The 21,204-nt window shown below is 44.1% G+C and overlaps 1 protein-coding gene across 14 annotated transcripts in view; it reads left to right on the top strand.

The window, feature by feature from the left end:
- Positions 1–21,204, top strand: part of DAB1 (DAB adaptor protein 1) — a 1,146,801-nt gene that overhangs the window by 125,546 nt on the left and 1,000,051 nt on the right. Inside the window, exon 1 of one of the 14 annotated variants that reach the window (XM_086717101.1) lies at positions 18,453–18,522. The exons of the other annotated variants lie outside the window; for them this stretch is intronic. The gene's annotated coding sequence lies outside the window, so the exon portion shown is untranslated. Of the gene's footprint in view, positions 1–18,452; positions 18,523–21,204 lie in introns of those variants that run through there. 14 annotated transcript variants of the gene reach the window in all.

Genomic DNA, 21,204 nt, shown 5'->3' with positions numbered 1-21,204 from the left:
AGAAACCACACATTCTTGTGATGTTCTGTGATTAGAAATCAGGAGACCTAGTTTTGGGGTATGTATCCTGATGGAAGTTGTCCAACCATCTCAATCTCCTCATTCAGTAAGTGCGGACAATAACACAGAATCACCGTCTTACTGATTACTTTTATCTAGTGTCTGATGACTTTATCAGTAGATATGTAAATAAGTGTGTAAACACATATGCGTGCACACACACAAGCACAACATGTGTGCACACACACACATACAAGCATTCTCATACTACAGACAAAATAGTCATCACAAAGCACATGCGTTAAATCTCGTCTTTATTAGGGAACTCTTTAAGACTGTTAGCTATGATCAATTCTCACCTCCTCTACAAACCATTATAGTAATCCTGATTATCTGGTTTCTTGGTTTGAGACAAATTAGAAATTGGCTGGTAGGGTGGACCAACAGGAGGCCATAGAAAAGAGAAAATACTGCCACAGGGACACCAACCACATAAAAGTGACATTCATTTTTTTAAACTTTATTTATTTATTTTGAGAGAGAGAGAGGACACACGTGCACATGCAAGTGGGGAGGGACAGAGAGAGAGGGAGAGATTGAGAATCCCAAGCAGGCTCCACGCTTTAACCCACGAACCGTAATGTGGGGCTTTAACCCATGAACTATAAGACCATGACCTGAGCCCAAACCAAGAGTTGGATGCTTTACCAATTGAGCCACCCAGGTGCCTCGAAGTGACATTAATTTTTTAATTCTTGTAGTTTCTGGTCATTTTCTTTAAAAGCCAACACTCTTCAAAATGTCTTCGATGGTATCATTGTGTTTTCAAGCAATAGCATTTTAAAACCCAAAGAACCTAAATGATGCTCTAGTCCAAAGCTCTTGTCTTCTGATAAGAAAGTTCAGGTCTAGGGTAATGAAGACACAAAGCTAACCCGAGGCAGAGCCAGTCCTCTGTTCTTCCAGCTGTATTACTTTGCTTCTCATTTTATCGGTCAAACATACATAGTAAACACCATAAAATGCCCAGGTCTCTACTGGACCCAGAGCCTCTGACCTCCAGAGACTTATAGACTGTCAGGAATCTTTCCCCACAGGAATTTCACTGCTAAATTATTAATACCACTTTAGGCATTTTTAGATATGATAATCAGTACCTTCAGGCTTAACTTCTACTACTATATGCTGAGGAAACAGAGATCTTCAGGATGTTTTTCTCGTGACCCAGACTCACAGCAATGTGTATTAAGGGTAGGATAGTTTAAAATACCACTCAGGAACACTTTGGTAAGTGCTTACTCTGTGCCCAACACTATTACGGGAATTTCAAGTGATAGGGAAAACGACTGATATTATTCTCTACAAGAATTTCTAGAAGAAATGGTGGGAGGAAGTTTCCAGGGCAAACGGACTGCTGAGAGAGCACAGTGTGAGAAATCTGCCCTGTCCTGAAACCTGGCTTTCCTGTGTCCTAGATACACAGGTCTGACCTCCATGTACTTTATCTGGAAAATGGGGGTAAGAGTAACACCTACTTCTTTTTTTTTTTTTTTCAACGTTTTTTATTTATTTTTGGGACAGAGAGAAACAGAGCATGAACGGGGGAGGGGCAGAGAGAGAGGGAGACACAGAATCGGAAACAGGCTCCAGGCTCCGAGCCATCAGCCCAGAGCCTGACGCGGGGCTCGAACTCACGGACCGCGAGATCGTGACCTGGCTGAAGTCGGACGCTTAACCGACTGCGCCACCCAGGCGCCCCAACACCTACTTCTTAAGGCGGTTGTGAGCATCAAAGAAAACAATGTCTATCAAGCGGACTTCGAATATTTTCTGGAGCATGGTAAACATTCAGTAAACACTGGCTTTCAAGTTTCAGGTTCTACAGTAGAGACTGAGGATACCCTAGGAGTCTGTTCAGAGGCACATCAAACATTTATTGAGCGCTGCTCCCTGCTAGGCTCTGTGCTGGTGATGAGAATAAGGTGCTCAGTAAAACAGACAATGTCCTGAGACAGTTTACAGCCTAGAGCAGGGGTTGGCAAGCTCTGGCCCTAGGGCCGTATTTTTTGTAAATAAAGTTCTATGGGCAGAATTGAAAAGTTGCAACAGAGCTCCCAGTGCCTTAAATAATTACTCTATGGATTTTGCAGGAAATGTCTGCCAACCCTTAGCCCAGAGAGCTGCTATTCCAAGTGCGGTTCCTTCCTGGACCATAGTGTTACCATCAGCTGGGGGCAGTGATAGAAATGCAAAATCTCAGGCCCCACCTCCCACGTTCTGAATCAGAATTTGCATTTTACATACAGCCCCTCATTGAGTTCTAACAAGGGTTAAGAATGGGATGCTACCTTTCACCTCAGTTGAAAAAGCCTTGACTTAAAGGGCTAAGCAATTTTAACCAAGCCTTTCCGTTAGTGAGAGACAGGCCTGGAGTTTGAAGTCTGGTCTACCAGACTGCCAGCCATTTGTTCTTCATCATCATATTGTTCTGCTTCCTGAAAGCGACGCAAAGGAGAGAGTAAGAGATTTTGCAGAGAAAGCATATAGAGTTGGCTCAGTGCCTACATTAGTAAGGGTCCAATCAGGAAAACAAAACCCACTCAAAGAATGTAAAACAGAGGAAATTTAATTCAGAGTATTGGTTACACAGTGATGGAGGAGCTGGAAAGCCATCAGGAGATGGAAAGGCATTCTGCCTCTAGTAACAGTAGGAAGTTGCCACCACTCTCAGGCTGGAGAGACACGGTGAGGGGGTGATGTCCCTGGAGCCCAGCAGCCAGAGTCACCAGGGAGAGGCCGAGCCCCAGTGGGCCTCTCCAGCTGGAGATCCAGCCACAGGAGGAGGGAGCTGCTGGTAATGCTGCTTAAGGCAGAGCCAGAGGGGAGTAGTGTGCTTCTCTCTCTTCTCCCTCCCACCCGCTGTTTCTCCTTCAGCAAGAAGCCGGCTGATGTAGGAGCCCAGAAGATGTGGCCTGCAGGGATCAAGATTCTGCAGTAGAGAGCAGAGCAGGTAAAGGGCAAGCAACGGACCTGAGAGCAAAAGGGCCAGGAGGGACCTGCTGATACCCTGTAATTTCTGCCCCTTGCCCCAGGAAAAGGCCCCAGGCACTATAGTAAGGTCCCTTCTCCAGAGTTTCGGGTTGTATCTCTTTTCATGCCCCGTATTTCTGTCCTTAGATTGGTGTTCTTGTGCTTCGTGTCTAGTTTGTCTTTTCTTTTAATTTTAACCCCTTGGATGCACCCTTTATTTAAACTGTCATATTCCCAAATCCCCTAGCTCTGGTTTCTCAGCTTTCCTAGTTACATACTCAGCTGCCTTTGGGTCAGTTCACCATAACTGCCCCCCACCCCCACCCCGCCACGCCCACAATTAGATTCAGTACTTTGGGCCTGAGTTGTCCAGGAGCTTGAACAGAAACTCTTGGGGCGCCTGGGTGGCGCAGTCGGTTAAGCGTCCAACTTCAGCCAGGTCACGATCTCGCGGTCCGTGAGTTTGAGCCCCGCGTCGGGCTCTGGGCTGATGGCTCAGAGCCTGGAGCCTGTTTCCGATTCTGTGTCTCCCTCTCTCTCTGCCCCTCCCCCGTTCATGCTCTGTTTCTCTCCGTCCCAAAAATAAATAAACGTTGAAAAAATAAATTAAAAAAAAAAAAAGAAACTCTTGGAGGGGGTCCTAAGTGATGATGGGGAGAGCTCCTCAGACAGAAAAGGGTGATCTGGCATTCCTAGTGAGGTAGGATGGCATAAAATGGGAGGCAGATAAATCTCAAGACCTAGGGGTGAGTTTATATGCCACCTTGTAGTATTCGGACTTTGTTCTGGGAGGGAGCCGTTGCAATATTTAAATAAGATTAGATACAATTGTATTTGTATTATGTAAACTTTACTCTGGTTGTTGCTTTCAAAGAAAGCAAACTGGGAGTATAGAGTCTGGTTAGAAACCTGTTGCGGGAATCTAGGTGAGGGATGATGGTTGGTTGATCTGTGGAATGTCTGAGTGGAAGAGGAAGGCAGGGATTTGAGAGACTGCCAAATCTATCCTTCTCCCCTCTTCTCTTGCCGACAGAGGCCTGTTTTTGCTCAGGTGCTTACTCTTCATGTAGTCATTACTCTAGTATAGGACCCTCCCCAGATCAGGGAGTGACTCTTGATAAATTCGGTCGTGGCCACTGTCTTTCTTTTACCTGTGTTTTGATTTGGGGACATGTGATGCAACGCTGGCTGATAAAAGGCACTGCATGTCTGCGGGAGGCTGAGGGCAAAGCGTGGTTCAAGGAAGATATTTCTTACTCTTAAAAAGAGATGGGCGAGGAGAAATTCATCTTTTTGCTTCTGATTGTGACTGAGGGAAGGAAACAGGTGTGGCAGCTCTCTTGGATCTGTGAGGGGTCAGTAGAAGGAGACAAACCAACCCTCTGGGGATGGAAACCGGTTGCCTTGGAAGTACCACTGAATCTCTTAATTACCCAACTCTGGAACTGTCTTACCTCTGGAAATCTGTGCTATGAAACAATAAACCACTTAAAGTTTAAGCTACTTTTAGTCACATTAAAAAAAAAATAACTTGAGACCATAAAGTGTCTTAATAGATATGGAAAAAAAAAATAGGAGGTCATAGGACTTGGTGGCTTGATTGGTTGTGGGTGGTCGGGAGAGAAATGTAAGATGAGTCATTAGTTTTGAGCTTGGGTCATTGGGTAGAAAATGGTACTCGTTACCAAGATGAAAACCCTAGGAGTTGGTTTTAGCAGAATGGTGTGAATAAGAATATGCATGTTTTGAAAAAAATGAAAGTTTGAGTGGTGCACAGGATATGTAAGGGGATTATGATGAGCTGGGGCTGGAAGGGATCACTGTGGTCATATGTTATGTCCTTTAGTGATGCCACATGGATGGATCTTGGGTTTGTTGTTTACCATCTCTGTGACATTGAGTGTATTGCTTAGCTTTTCTGAGCTTCAGTTTCTTAATCACTAAAATAGAATGAATACTGCCTACCTCATAGGGTAATCATTGTAAGAATGAAATGCAATGTACAATCTCCCCTTCCACTTTTACATGAGTAACTCCAGAGGGGGGTCCCAAGGAATCTGTAGATCTCTATGGGAAGCAGATTGAAAGTTGCTGATACAGGCAGGAAGCACTGGAGACAGTGGATGTGGAACAGGTGTCACAGAGTGTGACATACTCAGGAGGAGCACCACGAAGGGAGCAGAAGTATAAATGTAACACTAACCCAACTTGTTCAACTAAGCTATTCACATATCTTACCTAGAGAACTCCTACTCGTCCTTCAGAATATAGTTCAGTCTTGCCTCCTTCAGGAAGACTTCCTTGACTAGCCTCCAAGTGTCCTTTCTCTGTTCCCCCTCTCCAGAGAAATGGCCTTCTTGCTAGCCTGTCTGCCCTCCTGACTCTGAGCTGGGCTCAGTCGCCTAGTGACCCGCTGAGTACTTTGCACTTGTCTGAATTGCCCCTCTAAATGAGTGCTGGGAACACTGATTGAGGTGCCAGTCTCAGGGTTCGGAGGAAGGAACTGGTGCCTAAGGGCAGAAGGGAAGGTAGGACTGGTTGCCCCCCCTAAGAAAGTTGTAGTTTGGGTTAAGGGCAGGCGAAATAGAGAAGGCGTGGATTTGAACCCAACTCCTGAAGACCGAGTTTAAACCTCAAGGTTCAGGAGCCTAATGGTGAGCAAAAAAGAACAGGCCTTGATAGGACTAGAAGAGAGAAATAAGATGCAAGCTGTTACGTCATGTGTCCCACATCCCCCGGTCAGTAGTGGCAACAGTGGACCCCAAGCCAGGTCTCTGACTCTGCAGCATGCAACCCCTCCCGCCCCCTCCCATCCCCCTCTCTCCAACGGCCCTCCAGAATGGGCACGCACCTCCCTCTCCAAGAAGACTTGTTGATTACGTGATTGAAGGAAACCATTTCATCTTGATTCTCTTTCTAGATTTCAGCCGCTTGTTTAAATGGTGTTCTCCTGACCCCGCTTGGCATTTCCACCACGCAGCATCAGTAGGCTGCATGTTGTTACACATCAGCACAGGCACCTCCTTGCCTCCTATGCCTCCCCCACGCTGGTTCTTGGTGTCCAAGATCAAAGAGAAATATTGTTCCGACCACAGATGAAGAAACAAGGCTGGCTGCCTTTGATGTCAGGCAGAGGCACTGAGATCTGTGCCCCCGACTTGCTTTTACTGCCGATGTAATTTGCAGCTGCGATGCGGAGTCTGGGTAATTGTTTTTCCAACCCAAACGCCACTAGTATTTTTTATTTAAGCGGAAATTTTCATTTGGCTAAATAAACAGTTCCTGTCTGCCCCCAGTGGACGGTGGCCCTGAAACACAGGGGTGCTGGTGGTTTTCAGAAAACAGAGGCCAGGTGATCAGGAAGGCCTAACAAGAGGCCATTATGAAGAGTGCACCCTTCTTTAACTTTGTCTTTTATGGGAATAGTGTAATTTCAGTTTCATAAATACTAAGAGGTTTACCGCTGGGCACTGGGGCTTTCCATCTCATTCACCTCGGAAATTAAGGCCATTGCCTTCCCTGCAATGTTTCTCTTTGTCTCTGATATCACTTTAGCTGCCTTTAGGAGCCAAGCCAGGATGTAAAGGATTCAGACCATTTTATTTTTTTTACAAGGTCAGATTGCTCATGATTCCTAATAGAGAACATTGAAAACCTTTTTATTGAGGGGCGATCCTTCTCCTAATGTATCTCCTCTTCCAGAAACAGTTGCAGTCAAAGACATTAAAACCTTAATCTTGGTTCAAGATAATAGTAGCGGTAGCGGTAATAATAAGGGCAGAAAAATGCCACGTTCTCATAAACTTGTAATAGGCACAGTCCTGGGCGCTGCACTGCACCTACCATATTCTGTTAACCGTTTTGCAGTGACTCTGCCAGGCAGCTCCTTTAGCTCTATTTTGCAAAAGAGGATGCTAAGACTCAGATATTAAATGCCTCCTCCCTAAAATTACACAGCAAGGGTGAGGCAAAGCTGGGATTGGAGCCATCATGTCTCTGCTATGCTTCAGGACTATGTTTTTCCTAGGATGTGGTATGAATTTTCACAAGTCCATACATTACAATCAGGTCAAAAGCAGTGACATATGTGATAGGTAGTGGAGCAGGGGGCCCATGCCCTAGTATGTTGAGCTGTAGTTTATGAAGTACTTGAATGCCAGGTTATCCTGTGCCTCTTTCCTCTGCCTAGAGTGTCCTCTCCACTCTGCCGCCCTTTCTGTCCTGCCCCGGGTTCCTTCTCAGGGAGCATTTCCTAACCATATAAACAGCTATTCCTGTGCACTGTTGTAGCTACTTTTGCTGACTTCTGTCGTGGCCCTATCACACTGTCACCTCCACCAGGTGGTAAGGTCCTTGAGGGCGGAGATAGTGTCTTATCTGATACCATATCCCAGTGCCTGGCACCACGCTTGCTGAATGAATGGTGTTCAAGAAACATTTATTGGATGGATGGATGGATGGATGGATGGATGGATGGATGGATGCATGCTTGGAGTGAATAAATACACAAATAGCTAAACAACCTACTTTCTCACCACTAAGATAGTTAGTATCATTTCCCATCACATCTAGTAAGAATATAACTATAGAATCACACTTATTTCTTAGAATGGGAGTCTCTGGCTTTCTTATTGTCCCCTAGGATAGGGTCAAGAGGGTGCTCCACATTCCTCCCTGATGGCTATTTCCAAAGGGTTCTGTTAAAGAAGCTATGAATAGTGCCTCCAAAGGACTTCATTCATTCAAGTTCATTTGAAGATGAGTTTTTATAGGTGGGTGAATGCTCGTGACATCTAGCACATGGCAGATGCTGAGTAAATGCAGATCCTTCTTTGCCACTTGGATTTCTCTCAGCAAAATGCCCCACTCCTGTGTCTCATTTTTTCAATATCTTTCAAAATATTCTCCATAAAATTATTAAGGCAAAGCTCTTGTTCAAACAATACCTTAATCTTCTAAGGTTAGAGAAAAGAGCTCTAAAATAAGAACCTCGACTTGGGGAGAGATTGGAATCTTCAATTTTGACTCCTGAGCCATGTGTTTTCTATTTTAAACTCTGGCTTAAGTGTGGGAAGAACCCTGCCTTTTCTCTTGATCTCCTTTGCATAGTAATGCCAGGCTGACATTTACAAAAAGAACTTTACTACTCATGGTGGGAGAACAATGGGGGAAACGGTTGAAACAGAGTAAAATAGTCACATGTTTGCCTTTCCCAGTAGAACGTGAGTTCCAAGAAGGCAGGAACAATACTTAATTCATTTTTATTTTCTAGCTCCTCACCTGGAACACAGTGGGTGTTCAATAAATATTTGAATGAATGAATAGATGAATGTAGAAAGGAATGAATAAGCCAAACATTGAAGAGCTGGACCGGACCTTCATATTCACGGATGTTGTTACTTGGGCCTTGACACATTGTGCTAATTTCTTTTTCTTCCCTCCTCCCATAATCTTTCCCTTTTTCCATCTCAGCCTCTTATTTCCAAGGGGTGAATGCCATTCTACTTCCTGCCAGTGCAAACTTGCTGTCCTGCCATGGGTTGAAATCCTACTGTCAGGTCCACTGACCCTGACGCCCCTCACACTGAGTTTCCTGTCTGGGGAGCATGATTACTTCACTGCTGATTCATCTGGCAGATGTGATTGGCATTCATTGAGCCCCAACATCAGATCAAGCTCCTCCTAGTCATAAGTTCTTCCCATCTTTGGAACTTCCTTTAAAAGGCTTATGTCAGAGTGACCTAACTGGCATATAATGAGAATTGATATGCAGGCAAAAATAGAACACTAATCTTTTACTTCTAGTTTCTGATTAATTGATTCATGGTAAGTTTTCCCTCTTGAAATGTTACACCTTTAAGTGTTGGTTGTCTTTACAAATGCATACCTAGAGAATAATAAGACTCAGGACATAGTTACTGAGTCCCCATTACAGAGCTGGAGAAACAATAATAGCAACTACATACTGATACCTTCTACCTAATAAGCACCTTACATACACCACGATAGTTAATTCTCATCTCAGACGTGCCATACGTGTGTTATGTATGGCTGCTTCCATTGTATGTTTGAGGAATGGGGGAGTTGGAAAAGTTACACCTTTTGCCCAAGGCCACTTGGCCAGAAGGTGACTGAGCTAGAATTTGAATCGGTGATTGTCTGATTCCAAAGCTCATGCTCTTTGCACCCTAGCTAACAGCCACTCCACAAGGACCTCACAGTGTTTCTTGGTGGTATCTGTTGGGAGGCACTATGGGAGAGCTAGGTGCCAAGTGCTGTTGAAGCACCAAGTACAAAGGAGCAGAAGAGCACGTCGTTTCTAAAGGAGAAGACATTTTACCAAGCTTTGAAAAGAATAAATAGGGATTTGCTGGCCAGAGAACAAAGGGGAGAGAGTTCCCAACAGAAGGAACAGCAGGGGCAAAAGCACAGAGGCTTGGGAATACATGCCATATTCAGAAGCAGTGAGGAGTTGCATGTGGCAAGGGAGTATGATGTCGGATGGCTGAGGCCGCCAAGGTAGACGTGGGGGACAGTGGCCAGAGGGAGAACTAGAGAGATAGATTAGAGCCTTAAAAGCTAACACCTTTAATCTATGGTTAATGAGATGCCATAAAAGACTTCCAAACGTCAGATCCAGTGGCTAGAAAATGTCCTTCTCCCCAGGGTCTGATACTAATAGTGGAACTACACACATAGTGACAGATGGACACGAGCAAGAGAAGGAGCTGGGGAAATTTCTCAGCAGTGTGCTTTAAATCACCCAGCCACCTCTCTAGGTAGGAGATTTCAAACCAAGAAATGGCCTTTAAACAAGTCTGTCTCTGTCTCTCTCTGTCTCTCTCTATACATATACATATACATATACATATACATATACATATACATATACATATACGCATGCACACATACATATACATATATGCATGCACACACACACACACACATACACACACACGTATATATGTCATGAGAAACTTCATTTTAAAGGTGTTGAGCTAGAACTTTGATTCTGGGCAAGGGCATTATCCAGGGAGGCCGGCCCACAGCATTCAGGCACTCTGCTAATGATTTTGTTTTCCAGACCCCCCTGTTTGAAATGGAATATAATGAGAGTGATGATTCTGCCCCATGCAGGGCGGTCTTGGAAAATAATGCCTCATCATCATCTAATTAACATTAAACATTTAAATACTTCAGTGGGAATGTGTAACAGCACCCCAATAGGAAAAGTGCAAGAGGGTTGGAGCCTTTAGGAGAAAATCGTTTCATTTTGCTGGGAGATTTTAGCACTTTTAAAGGAGATTGATTGTATTTAAAATATGAAGTTTTACACAGTGTTTCGAATCAAGAGAAATAAAAATATCAAGACTACCATTGGATCTTGTGTTTACACAGAGGGCAGTAGCTTCGTGGTATTTGCCTTATATTTTTGAGAAGGAACCTCTAACTCAGAGATTCTAGAAGAGATCACACAAGGGAGCTGGATATAAAGCCCATTCCTCCGTCTTTCTTTTCTGTATTGGGGCATGCTGCTCCTGAATAAGAGGCAATTCTGTAAGCTAACATCCTCTATAAAAAAGGCTTCTTTTTTTTTCTCCTGATCAAATACCATTCTTTTATTTCGCTGGCCCTCGTTAAATGCCTAATATAAAATCCCAGGTGTATTCGACCCATCTGCTTTCAAAGGCAATCTCAGTCCTGTAACAAAATGCACCTATGCTGTTAACCCCACTGGTGTGATGCTGGCCTTTATATGTACGTGATTTTTCAAACATGTTTTCCCCAGCATAATCACTATCATTTATTCAACATTGCCAGTGGTAATCCCATGTCTATGCAACTTAAATATAGGTATTTATTTATTCTCTCTCTCTCTCTCTGACACAAGTATTTATTTCTCCATTTTATAGAGAAGATAACTGAGGCTCAGAGAGGCTGATTAGTCTTGTCCAGGGACCTGATGGCTCTTTAGTAACTGGTGAGCCTCGGGCTTGAACCCAGGTCTCTGATGAAGCGTAGGCTTTCCCACTGTAACATACTACCCACAGGTGCTCAGATGGGGTGTGGTTCCAATTCTCAGTTTGTTTAAAGATTAGAGTTACATAGCTCTTGTTGTAGCTGGATGTGCAACATTTCTTTATACCTGGACATGTTTCGTCAGTGATTCACCTTTTCAAACCGGATTGTTTATGAACAACCCCAGGGTGATCTCCTTCCCTTTTTGTTGCAAAAAGGAAGACAGAGCCACGGAAAGGAGACAAAGTCAGAGAAAGTCAAAGGAAGTCAGCCCTAAACTTCTCCACCCTGATTATAAAGCAGAGACACTAACAAGGACAGCAATGACACTAGCTAACCTTCACCACAACATATACTGAAGTTTGTCTTGTGCCAGGAGCATCTCCTATAATCTTCTCAACAATCCTATGAGATACTGTTATTCCCATTTTATGGATGGGGACATCGAGGCTGAAAAACTCAACACTTTTTTTTTTTTTTAAAGCTATTTAAAGGCTTTAAATATGTAGTTTTTAAACAGGTGATTTGGAGGCCCTGCCTGTGGCCCCTAGATATCTCTGACCTCATTTTCTTCCCTGCTTCTCTTCGTCTGGCCAAAGCAAACTGTTTGCTGTTCCAGCAACACAGAGAGCAGGTAGCCTTCTCTAGGGCCTATATTTACTCTTCTCCCTCCCTGGAATGTTCTGCATGAACATACGTTCACTTGCTCCCTCACCCCATGCTGGTCTCCCCTCAAAGGTCTCCTCCTCAGGAGACCTTCCCTGAACCATTCCTGGTTACCCCGTATTCCTTTCATATTGTTTAATTTTTTTTCTTCAGAGAAATTATCCCCATCTGTGATTGGATTCTCTCTTTGTCTATTTGTTCGTTGCTTGGCTCACTGTCTAGAGCATAAACACCGTAAGCGAGGATTTTGCCTATTTTATTTACTGATGCACCCCCAAAAGCCTAGAACAGTGCCTGGCATATAAATGAGCATTCACATATTTGTTGAATGAATGGTTTGTTAAGTGCACAACTATCATAGGTTGATTCCATTGTAAGAACTTTCACATAACTAAATTCACAAAATACAGACTCAAGTTTGCAACACGGATTCATCTATCCTTTCCATTGGTCAGCACTTAATGAGTCTCCCCCTCACCCCACCACCATCCCGAGCTTCGTTAGGCATTGGCCACGAGAGGCAGCTCCTGGCCTTTCTTGTGCCAGGGCGCCATGGAGGAGAGGTGCCAGTACAAAGTGCTGGGGCCTAGAGGAGCACAGGGTGTCTGGGTGCCCCTGAGGAGGAAAAGCTAGCCTCCAAGGCCTCCTGTTGAATCAGTGATATCTATTGTGTGTCCTTTAGGGGGAGCTTGCTTATTCCATGATTAGCAAAAAGAAAAAGAAAGAAATGATCAGCTGATGTGGCTTGTTTTTCACCAGAAATTTCCCACACGCAGGGGCAGGTAGGGAAAGACCTGTGAGGAAATGAGTGTACCTCCACTCTGAGAGCCCAGGAGAAGGAAGCAGGGTCTTGAGCTGTTTTATTGACACCCAAGAACACCACTTATCAGAAATCACAACTTAGAGCTTTCTTGAAGTGGGTTCATTTTCTCCTCGAAACCACTTGACTGGTTTTTGCCGGAGAAGAGCAAATGTCCAACCCCTTCAAAGCCAGTCTTCCCAGTCTGTAGACTAGCCAGAGCAGGAACAGTGATCGCCACTCCTTGGAGCTTTCAGATGATGGATGTCCAGACGCTTCTGCTTTAGTTCATAAGGCCTGGAGATTTGGCCCCTGCTCAGCTCACCGTTATGTCCTGCCTGTTCTATACAGATGCCTGGGCCCAGCAGTGCCCTCCCTCACTGAGCTGCGCTGTCTTCCCTCTCCACTTATCGGCCTGGGCCCCTGCCTCTGCCTGGAATGCCCTTCCTCCCTTCTTCCTTTGACTGTCTCCCCAACTCCATCCTCATCATCCTTGAAGGGTTCAGCTCAGGTGAAACCTCCTCTGGTAAGCTCTCCCTGACTGTTCCCCTCACACCCCTTTTCCCACTCCCATCCCCACTCTGGGTTCCCACAGCACCCTCAGAATACCGTTGACTTAGCCGTGTTGATGCTATAATTTGTCTCTGTACTCACGTCTCCTCCCTCACTAGACAGGAAGCTCTTTGAGGACAGGGATTTTGTTTATTTTTGTCTTTTTTTTTTTTTTAAGTAGGCTCCACATACAACATGGAGACCAATGTCGGGCTTGAACTCAGGGCCCTGGGATCAAGACCCGGGCTGAGATCAAGAGTTGTCTCAACCGACTGAGCTACCCGGGCTCCCCTGTTTTGTTTTTTTAATTTTTTAATTTTTTTTTTGTTGTTGTTTTTAAATCAGTTTTCCTATAATCTTTCCCAAGGACCAGGTATTTAATGCTTATTAAATTAGGCCTTTGCAGACTGGCTAAAATCCCATAGACAGCCCTTTATTTTTTCATACTTATTATTAAGTAATGGTTTGGGGGTATAGCTGGATCAGTGACTCACAAGGTTTAAAGGAAAACATCCCCCACAAGCCGTCTGGATTTGATATCAACATCCCATATCGGAATGAAAAACCAGGGGAAAGGGACCCATGGCACCATGTGGCCTGGAGAAGGGGAGACCTGGACTTTGGTCTTGGCCCTGCCACTCTATTTCTGTGTGACTGTGGGTAAGTCATGGCCCTTCTCTGGACTTCTCTTTCCTCCTCTGACAAAATGAGCACATGGACTGAGGATAGCCAGGATCCTTTGCAGATCTAAAATCCTACAATTCTATGATCCTTATCATGGATTACATACTTTTGCATGGGCTTAAAGTTTGCATTACCATTTCAGTGTCTTGTAGAGAAAGGTACACTCCTTTACTGCACCCCGAACTATTGGGCTACGACATGCAAACCTCTGACCTCAGCAGAGAAACTTTGAAGTCCCCACCAGTTATATTTCTCAAAAGATATGCATTCAAATGGGGGGAGAAAAAAGTGATGGAGAGTTGTTCATTCATTGCTTCTAAGGCTCAAAAACTCAGAATACATTTATTCTTTACTGCATTTGTCTACATATTTTCTCATTTCATCTTATTGGCGCCCCTATGAAGGTATCAGGATGAGTAACTAAGTAGCCGCTGATGCCATTCAGAAAAAGGTTTCTTTCTCTAGTCTTCTCAGAGCATAGCAGGAGCATGATTCCTGGCCTGCACTGGTTGGAAGTACTATGCAACCAGTTCTATCTAAGGAATTGTGAGCTTCCAGAAGTCAAGTTTGTTAATTTCCGGCTGAGCATCTGAGCGCAGATACAAGACTGTCTTGGGTTTTTTCTTCCCTCTGCCAGGGTTGCCAGGAGTGTTCCAATCAGTAGATATTTCATTAGCCTAGATCCTGGGGTGAGGCAGATGTAGAGAAGAGACCCCAAATGAATGGAAAGAGAAGTATAGCATGAGCAAAAAAATCTCCAGTGGTTTCAGCCATTTACATTTTGGTGCTATTTGTTACTGCAACGCAACTTAGTGTATCTTGACTGACACAGGCATTTGCCCATTTTTTTCCATAAAGAAACTGAAACTCAGTCAAGTAGAAAAAATAGACCTTCTCAAGGTCATAAGAACATCATACATGCTCAAGCCTGGGATTTAAACTTGGGTCTTCATACTCCACAGTAGTGCTTTTTCCCTTGTACCGTTCTGCCGTGTGAGTTAGTGTTAGGTATTAAGCTTGATTTCATTTGAACCAACTCTGTGGGTCCCAATTTTCATGATTCAACTTTGGAAGGTTAAGAGGGACAGTGACAAGACCACAGGCTTTGGAGGTAAGTAGATACAAACTTGAATCCTAGCTGTAGGACTTCAGCTTCGTGTTCTTGGCGCATTGCTAGAATGTGGTCTCCTATGTCTACTGACTCAACTAGGATTGCAAGGAGGAGGAATTCTTCATAGTAGGGAATGCTTACTGCTAATAGTATATTATCAAGCATCACTGGCAGTGTAGGTAGATGTTTTAGGGTGGGGTCTGCCTTGCCAGTATCCTCAAATCAGAGAGGCTCAGTAACTTGCCTGAGGTCATACAGGAAGTAGAAGAGTCTCAGTCCCAACCCAGACCGCTCTGATCCCTCCCAGGATGTCTCCCTGCCTCCAAGATGAAACCGGCTCTGCTAAAACCCTGCATCAGTAAGGAAGGAGAGGCATAGCCCGATTTTCATGATTGACTTAAACCTGGAAGGCCCTCCCATTTCTGTTGTTGTTTGCCTTGGAGCTTCAAGTTGATTTACTCTTTGAATATTCTTCTTCTTTCTGTTACTCTGGCATTAACATTGAGAACAGCAGGAATTGCCTTGGCAAGGTTACAGGATAAACTTGCTGCTTTTGGGACATCTGCATCCAGCAAGCCTTTATTTTCTCTCCCTTGGGCATAATCTTGGAAAAACACATCTGTTATTCCGGGTGCTTACCTTGCTGGGCTTGTTTTTCCTCCCTTGGATGGAGAAATATTCTGTCAAGATATGACGAAGAGTTTTCACACCCTCTGAAGCCACAGACCCTTTGTGTATTTAAAAGAAACAATAACTCAGAATCTTGATTGAGTCGTAAAGTTTTATTAAAAAGATGAGAGCACCACCTGTGTCCTAGAGTCCTTCAGTTCCAGGATGTCAAAGTCACTGGAGATGCTTTTGGGGTCTTTTCTGACTAAGTCATGGAAGTGTGGGCAGTGGTTGGGGTTTAGGTGCACCTTAACAGGCTATATTTCTCAGATGCCTGTCCTTGGACACATCTCCCTCCCCTTTCCATTGGCTAAGCCACATTTATACATGGCTGCCTCCAACTTTATCCTCTCCAGTGAACTTCCCAGTACCCAGGGAGGAGAAACAAAGACTAGGGTAAGAGCTAACGATTCAGTTCTGCCCCATCGATTTATTCATTCATTCATTCATTTTAGAACAATTATTGAGCACCTACTATATATCAGGCATAGTACTAAACACTGAGGAAACACTAGTAATCCAATCCCTTATCTCACTGAGATTATAAATAGTGGAGATTTGAAGAGTGCCAAGACAATTATAACATGGCGTGATTAATTAATTAATAATTAGCTCATCATTCATCCAACAATATTGAGTGCTGATCACAAGCCAAGCACTGCTTTAATTTCCTGTGAATATAGCAGTGAGCAAAAGAGACAAAGATCCCTGGCCTCATGAAGTTTACCTTTATATGATGTAGGCAGGGCAGATAATACAATAGGTAAGGATGTGATGTAGCATTAAGTGTTAACGATGAACATCATGAAGAAAAATATGGTGCAGTAGGTGGCGAGAGTGTGATGGAGAGTGTGTTTCAGCTCGGGCAGGCTGCCTCGGGCTCTATGAGGAGGTGATGTTAAGGGTAAGCCTGCATTGATAGTAGGGCCATGAGACCAGAAGTGCAGTGTCCTATCAGGGCATCTCAGAGGGCGTTCTACCCATGTCGTCTTGTGACTTTGGTCAAGCCATTGTCTTCTCTGAATTTTGTCTCTTTCTGGAGACCTTGACGAGATTTAATACCCTGCCTGGTCACCTCTTCTGATGGTGGAAATGAAAGGAGCGTCTGTTCCTGAACAAGCTATCTTGTTCTCCCTCCTAGGACCTGGGACTTATTCTCATCAGCTTCTTCCCCAGAAGGCCTAGACTCCTAACACCCTCACAGCTTCAGTGGTACATAGATGAGGTCGCAGCATTGGCTTTGAATTCCACTTCCAAAAAGCGGGTCTCCTCACTTCCCTGAACCTGATTCCCTCATCTGTACAATGGGGATAATGAATAGAAACCTGTGTTTTCTTATTATTGTCGGGACTAAGTGAGCTTGTGCATTTCATACCAACAGGATTTTCCCTGCACAAAGCATGCCAGCACTGTGTTCACTACAACACTGTTACCATCATTAAATGTATTAATATTAAAAATAACAGCAGCACATGTGGAAGCCTCAAGCATATGTCTGGCTTGTCGTTGATACTGACGAGTATTGTTCCTTCCTTTCTTTTCTTCTTTCCCATTCTATTTCCGGTGATGCTTCCCCCTTCCCCTCTGTTCTGTTTCATCCAGAGCCACTGTTGCAGAGAGCTGGCATCTTAGGTTAGGCTCAAGGGAAAGAACAAGGTAAGAGAACCCTTTAACCTCTTCTTGGGAACTTGCACTGCATTATCTACAGATTGCCAGGCTCTGCTCTAATCACCTTACGTGTATATTAACCTATTTGATCCTCCCATGGACACTATAAGGTATATATGTTGATTATCTTCACTTTTATAGTTAGTGAAAACTGAGGTATAGTGATGCTAAGTAACTTCTCCAAGATCAGTGAGCTAATAAGTCAAGGAGCTCTTCAGCCCCAGTCCCCAGAACAGAGAAAGATTTAAACACTCAGGCCAATAGTTTTCTAAGGCACTTAAGATAGAAAAGCAGTAGAAGTCTTCTGCATGTTGTGTCTCTCCAAAGCCTGAATGTGGCAGATGAGGTGTGGTGGGAGCCTGAACCCTGATATGAGGAGCACCCCATGCTGGAAGGCATGTGGCAGAAGGGGTATCCCTGTCACTTGGGCTCTGCTTACCTTTCCTGGCCCTCCTCTCTCCTTCCCTGAGGATGGCACGTATGTCACAGATAGTTGTAAATTGCTGATCTCCAAGAAAGGTGCCACAGAAAGACAAAGTGAATCAAAGAGAAAAAAACGGAGTCTTCTGTGTTTGAACTCTCAGACTCTGGAGCATAGCGGCGCTTGGAGCCCAGTGCTGCTTGCTTCTGAACTCCAGGAACAATAAAATTGCCAACTCCCTACAACTGGCCCCCTGAGAACAGAGGCACTCCCTCAGCACCAAGAGGCAGAATGTGGATTCCCAGGCACAGAAGCAGTAGGAGGGGGATTTGGTCCCCAGCCTTTGGAATCTGCTGATCTTTCCTTCCCCCTTTTCTTCTGGAAAAGAATCTGGCTTTGAGGAATAGCAGAAGTACTTAGTCATTTAGATTGCTGGCACTCCCATTGATCTTTGGGGAGCTAAGGTCAGAAGAACAATTACCCAGACTATAATCCTTCTGCACCTTTCTCTCCTCTAGAATTACATAAGATTGTCAATGCAGCTGTGTTCTCTTGGCCTTCCTTCCCCTCCTGCTATTTCTCTCCTCCTATCCGTTGCTGTCTATAGCTTTTTCATTCTCGTTATTTTCCCGACTTCCCCTTTTCCTTCTTTTTCCTCCTCATCTAGGGAGTAATGAGCCCATTTGGTGAATTTCAGGGCCATTCCCTGGGTTGCTGAGGATCATCTGTCCACCAGGATGACGGCACTGTGCAGAGAAAATCTTGGGGGAATCAGACAAATGTGAATTCAAATCCTGGTTTTTGGCTTCCTTGCTGTGTGATCTCGGACAAATCATTCAGCCTTAGTCTTCTCTCTAAATATGTTTTGGATCGACAAATGAGTGTGCTCCTGATTAGCCCATGGTAAGTGATTCACAGATGGTAATAATCATCATTGTTGCTATTTTTATCAGTACTGTTATTTCCTGTAGAGAAAGGGTGTGTGTAAGGTGTGTAAGGTTGGTCCCCAGCCCTCCCAGATTTCAGCAACAATCATTGCTCCTCAAGACTCTGTCTTCTCAGAACCTGAGCCAATAACAGCAGAGTCTGATGGAATATTAAGAGCTCTGTTCTCAGAAAAGGGGTCTGGAAAAGTCAGATATGCAGTCACCCAGAGAAAAGGTAGCCCAGGAAGAAATCTCATGGCTCACCCGACCACGAACAGCCTCGGGTTGCATCTTCCCCATCTGACTTCTCCATATGTGTTCATTCTGACCACCTGAACTGCTGCCAAGTTCCTGGTTCCAGTTCCAGTTTCCTGCTGGGATGGGAGCCTAGCCTGGAACCCCTAGCGTGGTGAGATCTCAGGTCCCTGCCAGCTCTGAACTCCAGGGCTCAGGGATTCTTCTTCTTTGGCATGGAATACAGATGGTTCTACAAAAGCCTGGTGCTAGGGTAGTGTAGCTAGGAAAGGTCTAGAGTTTGGCCTCTGAGCTTCCCTAGTGCCACTGTGAGAAAAGAACTTCTGTCACTGCCTTCAGAGCCAGCAGCAATGCTGTCATTTGAAGGCACTGAGTAGGAGGGGAATAGGATTTATTCATGATTCTTGACACTGGGAGAAATACCCTGGTATTTCCGAAAGAATGCTAGATTTGGAATCAGAAGACTTGGGTCTGAGTCATGGCTGTCATTTACTAATTATAAAATCTTGGGCAAGTAATTTAACTTCTCGAGGGACATCCCCTACCATTCAATGACAGTAGTCCTTTAATGTGGATGCATCTACCACAGTGCTTAATAATGCTGGTCCCTTCCTTTATTAAAGCACTTTTATAGGTGTGGAGAATTTTTATCATGGATTTCTGCTCTGCTTGGAGAGACAAAGCGTTTACAGCAGATGCCAATTACATTATAAAAGGCAACATGGCTTTGAGGTCAAGTGCAAGGATTCCTATGTGAGACTGCCTAGGCTCACATATCCAATCTGCTTATCAGCTGTGACCTTGAGCACATTACCCTACCTCTGTGTGTCTATTTTCCTTTTTTTTTTTTTTTTTTTTTTTTTGGTCTATAAAATAGGGCTTGTCATATTAGTACCTAACTCATAGAGTTGTTCTAAGGCTTCTGAGTGTTAATTGACATGAAGCTCTTCAAAGCATCACCCCCACAAAGAAGTCTTTGTCTCAGTATTAGCTACTATTATTATATACCAAACTCATACTAAGCCACCTTAAATGCCTATCCCACAGACAGCTCTTTTTTTTTCTTTCTGTCAGCACTGACCATGTTTGACTGGACTAGGGGTGGGCCCCTGATCTTAAGTGAAGCTGATCAGAGCCCCTTCCCTGTTAATTTGGAAATACAGCCAAGTAATGATGAATGTGTGTGTGTGTGTGTGTGTGTGTGTGTGTGTGTGTGAGAGAGAGAGAGAGAGAGAGAGAGAGAGAGAGAGAATGAGAGGGAGAGACAGGAGAAACAGGAAATTGTGACAAATATGCTCAAAAGGTTTAGGACAAACATCTTCCCCTTCTTCCCACCCAGGAACTAGGGAAACAGGAAGAGAAATACAAAGAGACAGAGAGAGGCAGTCAGAGATGGAGGGAGGAAGAGAAAGCACACACAGAATGAGGCACAGCTGGGAAGCTTTATAGGCCCCAGTTCTAGTGTCTTTTTCAATCCCAGCTGCATTTCTAACCTTGGAATCCAGAGGACACTTCTGTGTCTTTGTAACCAATCCATCTGAAACAGTCAGGATAAGCTGATTTATGCTGCAGTAACAAACATCCCCAAGTTTCAGTGTTTTAATACTACAAGGGTTTTGCTTATTCTGTATGCTAACCCATATGTTCATTGGGGAGCTCTTTCTTACTATCATCAATCACAGATACAGTCTTTATCTTGACATGTTTCCATGTAAATGTACATGTTTCCATGTAGGGAAGTAAATGTGGTCAATGTGCACTGGCTCTAAAACTTCTTGCAAGTAATACAGATTTCTTCCGCTCACAATTTCATTGGCCAAACAAGTCACATGACCCCACTCACCTTTAAAGGAGTGGAGAAATACAACTTTACCATGTGGTAATAAGGGCTACCCAGACTATTTCTGAAGATAGTCTGATAACTACCACACCCTCTATTCTTCTCAATCTACCTTTTTCTTAAAAAAGCAATTGAGCAAACTGTCCTAACTAATAGAAATGATAGGAAAAGAAATCCTCAGGTCCCTAGGTGGCTGGATGTTAAATTGTCTAGGATAAGCTGTCAGTGCTTTCAGATGCCAGAGAAGAAGCAAACCAAAGTGGGGGTAGAGTTATGGAAACTGGATGAAAGATGTGGTATTTGAGCTGGGTGGTGGAGAGTGGGAGTATTTACCTCGCACTTTCATGATTTCGTTTTTGAAACTTTAAAAATCACACATGATGTAGTGGACTCTCAGGTCATGCAAGCTGGAGCCTGCATCCCTGATCTTTAGGGACAGAGTAAGCTGATGAATGACAGGCACCTAGAATATTACGTGGCCCTGACTAGCTGTTGAGAAAATGTTATTTGTCTTCTCTTATCTCCTTACCCTATAATCTTCTCTTGTTAGTGGTGCTGTAGTTT

Source organism: Puma concolor, chromosome C1, assembly GCF_028749965.1.
Source record: "Puma concolor isolate L17-30 chromosome C1, mPumCon1.1.hap2, whole genome shotgun sequence".
Lineage (NCBI taxonomy): Eukaryota > Metazoa > Chordata > Mammalia > Carnivora > Felidae > Puma > Puma concolor.
Note: the sequence above shows the minus strand (reverse complement) of the source record. Positions and strands in the feature narration are given on the sequence as shown.